The 7,323-nt window shown below is 45.4% G+C and overlaps 1 protein-coding gene across 2 annotated transcripts in view; it reads left to right on the top strand.

The window, feature by feature from the left end:
- Positions 1 to 1,182: 1,182 nt before the first annotated feature.
- Drp2 (dystrophin related protein 2) overlaps positions 1,183 to 7,323 on the top strand; it is a 53,169-nt gene continuing 47,028 nt past the window's right edge. The window contains exons 1-2 of one of the 2 annotated variants that reach the window (XM_006986427.4): positions 1,183 to 1,277; positions 1,515 to 1,583. The gene's annotated coding sequence lies outside the window, so the exon portion shown is untranslated. Of the gene's footprint in view, positions 1,278 to 1,438; positions 1,584 to 7,323 lie in introns of those variants that run through there. The other variant, XM_042268974.2, reaches the window with a different exon arrangement.

Genomic DNA, 7,323 nt, shown 5'->3' with positions numbered 1-7,323 from the left:
TCTTTCAATTTGAATTATTGTAAAGTATTTTTCTCAGGGCTTGGGATAGAGCTCAGTTGGTGATGTGGTCGACTAGCATGCACGGGGGCCCTGGATTTGTCCCCACTGCAACATAAACCAACGTGGTGGTACTGCATGCCTATAATGGCAGCACTAGGAGGCAAAGGCAGAAGGACCCGAAATTCAAGGTCATCCTTACCTACACAGCAAGTTGAGGTCAGTCTGGGATACATAATATCCTGTCTCAAACAAACAAATCAGAAACTTTTGTCATTAAAAAAAATCACAAAATAAAGGAAGTGCCACTCAATAATAATACTAAAATAAAACAATGATAATAGTCATTGTACTAATTCTCAGCCCTTTAGACGTATGAACACCAGCCCCAGATCCCACCAGTCCAGAAGCATTTTCTGTGTTGCGTTTCAATGCCATCAGAGCATGTGGAGTTTTCATCCTCCGTCGAGTTCAGTAACACCCCGAGCAGTCCCCTTCTCCCATACAGTTCTCAGAAGCAGAGGGAGGAAAGAGTAAGTCTCTTCGCCAAGGCCTGGAGCCTCGAGGGCTTCAAGCCTTCGTCTCCTCAGGGTAGGAGGGTGGCGGTGAGGGTTATGTGACTGCCTTTACCGGCCATCCATTCATTGTTCATTCTCTCAACAAATATGTGCTACCTGAACTGCTGTGCTGAGCCCTCAGTAAAGGAATATGATATCCTACATCCTGATCTGTTGGGGTGTGTGGAACTTAAACCTTTAACAGTCAAAAGAGCGAGAGCTGGTGTGGACGAAATCAGTGACAGTGAGTGGGTCGGTGAGGTGAGCCAGGAAGGAACTGTATTTTCTCAAATCATTCCCAGTCCCTATTCTTTCCTTTACTTGTTGAGTTTCCCACACTGAAGGTCTAAGAGGGAGAGACTCCGAGAGCTCAGAGGTCACTGGCAGCCTGCGCTGTGCCCCAGACTGTACCTTGAGTATCAATGACAATTGTGAGAGCGGAGTGTTTCAGCTCCCGGAACAGAAATTGAATCCTGGACTGGCTACAGAGGGGGCCCTGCCAGCCGCTGGCTCCGAAGTTGGGTTTGGCTCTGGGCTGGAAATGTGGAAGTTGGGGGCCAGACACTTTGCTCAGCTCAGCAGCTCGTATTGATCTCCGGGGCTCTTTTGTCTCCTCCTCCCAGTGGAAGCCTCTCCTCCTTCTCCCCCTCTGCTTTTCAGGCTCTTCCGCTTTGCTCTTCTGCTTCCACCGAATTGAAATCTCCGAGAGCTGCCACGGCTCTGGTACTTTCATAAAACTGTCCTTGCTCTCTCTGCATCTGTCCAGTCAAGGGTATCTTTGCCGGAGGAGGTCGGAACGGTGCTGTCAGTCCTGGTGATGATCGCATAGCAACACAGAGCAGCACCGAGAGGGGAGGGGAGGAGGAGGAGGAGGACGGGGAGGTGGGAGAGACAGAGGGAGAGTGTGCACACAGCAGCTGTCGGCATCCCTGTCTCAGAGACTTCTTTGCTGATTCACAGAGGCAGCTTAGCCCGGGCCTCCCAGCCTCCAGCTACCCGCCTGCTTCGCAGACCTGACGGAATCAGAAGGTAGGCCACAGAGAAATTATTTCCAAGCCTCGCCCTCGTTCAGCTGGCAGTAAGAAGGGATGCTTCAGGGGTAGCACTGTCTAAGGGGGTGTCTGTATGCCTGCTCTTGTCTGCCTGCATGTGCCATTGGGGGAAAATTGCATTAAAAAGGCTTCTAACGAAGTAGTCACTGATTGAATTCATAAAGGAGAAAGAAGATTCTGAAGACTAGTAACTCAAGCCAATTGGAGCAATTGTGATCTAAAGGATGAATAAGAGGAAGGTCCATGGTCTGTTTCTTTGACAGGAATGTGGTGTTTATTTATTTATCTTAGCTTTTTCAGTGACATGCTTTTTTGTCTAAGGGTAGATTTACTGGTGAGAGGGAAGGAGTATGTGTGGAAAGCATTTGCTGGAAAGAGAAGAGAGGCAATACTGGACCTCCAATTTTTGGAGCAAATGAGTATTCTGGCCAGCAGAGAGGACACGGGAGTTCTTCCCTGAAGTAAACCAGGCTCAGGCCTCAGAGCCCAGGGGTGAAGGGATCATGGCATCTCTGCACTGACTTCCTGACCCCCTTCATTTTCCCTGATGCAGTTTCCCCCCATTGTCTGTTCTGTTTTCTGATCCCCTCTCTGCCTCCTGTAACAGGGAGGCAGCCTTTTCCTCTGCAGAGCATAGTTTGGAGTGATTTGAGACAAGAGCTTACTTCTCCAGAGTCTGACACCCCATTTTCTTCTACACTCCCTGCCTCCCCTAGCCTCAAGCTAAGTGCCCCAACCTGGTACACGGGCCTGGGACTGGATGGGTAAATGCAGTTTACCCTTCTTTTGATAGGTGGACAGATCTCGTGGGTTCCCAGCAGGTGAGGTGGCTAGGGGTGGGGAGTAGAGCTCTTCGGAGCATCTCCTGTTAGCTGATATTGAGAGCATGGCGCTTGCTTTCAGGAAGAGAACGCACTTTTTCAATTGTTCGAAAGAACAAAGGCCTTCAAAATCTCTACGTATACTTTTACAAAGGAATCTTCGTTTCTAAATTAAAGGCCCCCAAGTAAGTCACCTTCAAGAAAGTCTGGTGGAAGCCACAAACCTGAGCAGATTCTTCTTCTGAGGTTTGGGTGGGGAGATGGGTCTCAGAAACCTAAGGGCTGGAAGTTGAAGTAAAAGTCCTGTCCCTGAAGGAAGATGGAGCCGCTCCTTCCCTGGGTGAGCAGGTCTCTCTGCCTGGAAGTGCTGATCCCTGCCAACTCTTGATGGGGGATAAAGGCACATAGGAAGAGACTTGTGCCTTCTGGGTTAGGTCCTAGCTGAGTGGCTTTGAGCTCTCACCACGAACATCTTTCAGCTCTGCTGTCACCTAAAGGAGGGGAGCTTGGCTTGAAGCAGCAAACTTCGGATAGGCCCAAAATGCAGATGGGGAAGATCACATCTCAGACACAGGCCTTCCCATCGCAGATGCTCACAAGTGTCTGGTGCTCCGTCTGCCATAATACCTGAGAGGCTAGACCTCCAAACTGATCAAGGACATTCAGTGAGAGAAACCCACTCAGTGGCTGTTTCGGTACGCAATCCCAGTGTTCTCTCCAGCGTGTGGAAGAGAGGGCATGGGCCACGACTCTCCTGTGGGGTCAGAGGACAGACAACCTGCAAAAGTCAGTTCTACTCCTTCCATCTTGCGGGTTCCAGGGATCAAACTCCGGTCCTTAGGCTTGCAGGTGTCTTCCCCCATCTTACCGGTCCTTCCAAAGGATTCCAAACACTGACTGCTAGAGTAGTCAGGAAATCCTTCTAGGGCAGCAGTTGTAGGAGAATATCAGTAGATTGTGTTTTAAAGTGTGTGTGTGTGTATGTGGGGGTGGGGTGGGGGGCACAGAAATGCTTTCGAAATGCTTTTTAACTTCGTTTTCCTCTTGGAGAGTGACAATGTACATAAACCATATTAAAGGTTCTGAGGAGTGCTGCTTTGAATAAATCTGAATATTTTTTGACATAGGAAACACTTGAGAATTTATAGGGATGGGTTTAGCAGTTGCTGCTAACTAACCAATTAACCAACCAGACAAACAAGAAAAACTTGAAGGAGGCAGTCGTCTGAAAACAAAAATCTGTAAGACAGTCTGCTCAGGCATTGCATTTTTTAAACATGCAAACCCAAGAGTTTAACAAAATTGCTCTCCTTCCTACAGCTACTGAGTGGCTGAGAGATTATCTCCTGATTTCCAGCTGACTACACCCAACTGCTAGGTCTCTAGTGGGTTCCCTCCTGTCCCAGGAAAATGAAGAAGCTTTAAGGAATAATCTTCTAATTTTGAATGTGATATCTATATTTATTACATTGTGTTTAGTGTCTTGTTATATCCGAAAGTGATCAACTTTTCATTTAGCATGGCATTTGTTGCATTTTTAAAAGCACTGTATTTTGAAATGTTTTATGCATTCAAAACAGCATAAAGAATAATCTGATGTCCAGGTTAAGAAAGACATTACCAATAGAGTCTATTCTTTCATAATTAAAGCTCCTACCCTCCACAGTGGACACTATGCTGGATGTAGTGTTTGTTATTCTCTTTCATTTATTCATACTTTAATCCTTTCTCCTCTCTCTCTCTCTCTCTCTCTCTCTCTCTCTCTCTCTCTCTGTGTGTGTGTGTGTGTGTGTGTGTGTGTGTGTATTCATATATGTGTACGTGTGTGTTTAAAGAACATGCTGCTGTTTCTATTTTAAACGTTTATACCAATGGTATTCAATGTATACATTATTCTACAACTTGTTTTTATAGTCACTATTATACTTGTGAAAGCCATCCATGTTGTAATATGTGGCTCTAATTCACTCATTTTTTAATCATGTATATTTGTGAACATAAGCAGAATTTATTTATCCCATTCTGCGACTGGTGGATGTGTAGACAGCCTCCAGTGTGGAGCTATGACAACCAGGGCTTCTCTGTGTTCATCCTTAGGTAGTTAAGTTAGGTGAATGCTTCTGTCAGGAAGATTATCTGGAGTGGAATTGTCCACTCACAAAATATGAGCAGCAGCATCTTTAAGAAACATTGTCAAATTCCCTCTCCAAAATTGCTTCTAACCTACATTCTCACTAGTAGGGTAGGAAACGTATTGAGTTAATTGGCTCTCAGAATAAAATTCTCACCCATGAGGATGTGTCTCTAGGCTTTTGAATGGGAAATAAATTTTGTTTCTCAAAAGTGCTTGATAGGTCTTAACTCAGGAACACCTTTGCTTGGTTCCAGCTGTCAATTAAGGGGTTGCTTAGATGATCGCACAGGTCTCTTGCTGTTTGATGGTTGGTGTTTCTCTGCTTTATTCATTGAGTCAGGTACATCTGAAGTAAGAACCCGGCTTCAGCTATGCTTCCGGAAATGACTTTAGGCACATACCTAATGTGTGCCTCCTTCCTTACAGCCATGCTGTCTAGTAGAAAAGCCACACTGTGAGGGAACATGGTCATGCAGTGTTACCTTGGACTGAGGCGTGGAGTCCGTAGCTGCAGGGAGACTTCTCATTCTGTTTTCCCAACACTTGTCCACCTTAAAACTTGAAGCGTTTTTTCCTTCTGAGAATAATAAATGGATTGTCAAAATATGGGGTGGGGGTAAAGAAAATAATAGAATTCCATTTATGCAGCTCCCCAGAAGGGTCAATAAACAGTTTGGTGTGTATTTGCCTAGGCTTTCTTTCTGCACATATTCACACATAGATTTATAAATGCATTTACAAAAATGGACTTTTACCAAGCATAGCACTCTTAACAGTTGTTTTTCTTTGACCTAAAATATATGTTTGGCATCTGTGGTGGTTAGTGTTGTAAGTTTGACACACGCTAGAGTTACCTTGGGAGAAGGAGCCTCCACTGAGGAAGTGCCTCTGTAAGACTGGTCTGTGAGCAAGTCTGTGGGGCATTTTCTTGATTACTGATTGATGTGGGATGGCCCAACCCACTGTGGGCAGTGCACCCTTGGACAGAGAGTCCTGTATAAGAGAGCAGGGTGAGCAAGCCATGAGGAGCAAGCCAGAAATCAGTATTTCTCCACGGCTTCTGTATCAGTTCCTGCCTCCCGGTTCCTTCCTTGAGTTCATGCCCTGATACCTTCATGAGATGCTGTGAGGTGAAATAAACCCTCTCCTCCCCAAGTTGCTTTTGGTTATGGTGTTTATCACAGCAATGTAAAGCACATTAAGATAGCATCTGATAAGTCAGTGCATATAGAGCTTTGTCTTTTTAGCAGCCATGTAACATTCCTGTATGAATGGCTGCACTAGAAAACATTTGAGTACTTGCTAAACACCAGAATGTAGGAATTAACTGCTTGCAACAAGGCAATGAGATAAAGATCTCTTTCCGTGGCTACAGACTTCTCTCCCTCAGTCCAAGGTGACATTGCATGACCACCTTCCCTCTCACAATGGGGCTTTTCTACTAGACAGCGTGGCAGTAAAAGAGGAGGCACACATTTTAGATCTTTTTGTTACCCTGTGTTATAGATAGAGCAGCTGAAGTACAATAAGGTTAGAGAGCTTGTGCAGATTTTCGCTGGTAAGTGGCAAAGCCAGATGCAGAGGCCAACATTTTGGCTCTGGGCCTATGCCCTTAACCATCATGCTGGGCTTCCTCTCAGGCATGGTCCACTGACCAGCCCCCTGTTGGTGGACATTTGAGTCAATTGCACGGTTTTGCTCTCTCACATTACATGACAGTAGACATCCCCGTCTACGTCTATAACTCCCTCGGCAGTGTAAGTTTCTAACCGTCAGCTTTTAGGTGGAAGGAGTTTATTTGTTCATTTTAAAGTATTGATTGAGCTATAGATATTGAGAAAGCTCTGAGCTCAAACTGAGAAGCTTGTCAGTTCAGAAATTTATTTCTAAGATGTCCTGCAAAGGGCAGTTAAGTGCTTTGCAGGGTTTGTCAGCCTGATATGACCCCAGACAGATTGCCTGCATTCTGCCTTTGCTTGCACGTGCGTGCGTGCGTGCGTGCGTGCGTGCGTGCGTGCGTGCGTGTGTGTGTGTGTGTGTGTGTGTGTGTGTGAAGTTTATTTGTCTATATTGGGTCCAGGTTCTGTTTTTCTGTGATGGTTTCCAGTTGCTGCAAAGACAGGCTTCTTTGATGAGGCCCACTCACCAGGAGGGAAATCATGCCCAGTACTGGAAACCTAGCCAGCTTTTGGGGGTTAGTGAGGTCATGGACCTTGGAAAAGAATCTGCCACTGCCATGTTGCTAGGCCAGCATCATTCCTTACTACAGTCTAAAACTATCATTACACACACAAATAAGTGTAGCTACCACCCCTAGACAAAGTGCTGCAGACAACTAATGGCTACTAGGAGAAGGAAAATTAGCCTCTCCCAGGGATGTGACCCTATAGTGGATGTCCAACACAGAGTGGCCAGCCCTGAAACCATATACACACTAACAACAAAAACAGACTCAGCAGGTTACATTTATGTATCTGTGCACACACATACATACACTATGCAAAATAAATATATGCTAATAAAACATTAAAAACAATATCACCACTTCAGAAAGTGATTAGTTTATATCATAAGGGTGGAGCCATAATGCCTGAATTCTACTGGCATTATTAGGGAGGAAAGACTGAGGAGGGAGACGAGGGTATATTCACACTTACAGATGCGAAGGCCCCTGAACCAGTGTCACGCTGTTCGTTTGAATTCATAGCTTCTAACACTGTGAACTAAATACAATTTAAAATTGTTTAAAATAATGCTTTTGT

This window comes from Peromyscus maniculatus, chromosome X (assembly GCF_049852395.1).
Source record: "Peromyscus maniculatus bairdii isolate BWxNUB_F1_BW_parent chromosome X, HU_Pman_BW_mat_3.1, whole genome shotgun sequence".
Classification (NCBI taxonomy): domain Eukaryota; kingdom Metazoa; phylum Chordata; class Mammalia; order Rodentia; family Cricetidae; genus Peromyscus; species Peromyscus maniculatus.
Note: the sequence above shows the minus strand (reverse complement) of the source record. Positions and strands in the feature narration are given on the sequence as shown.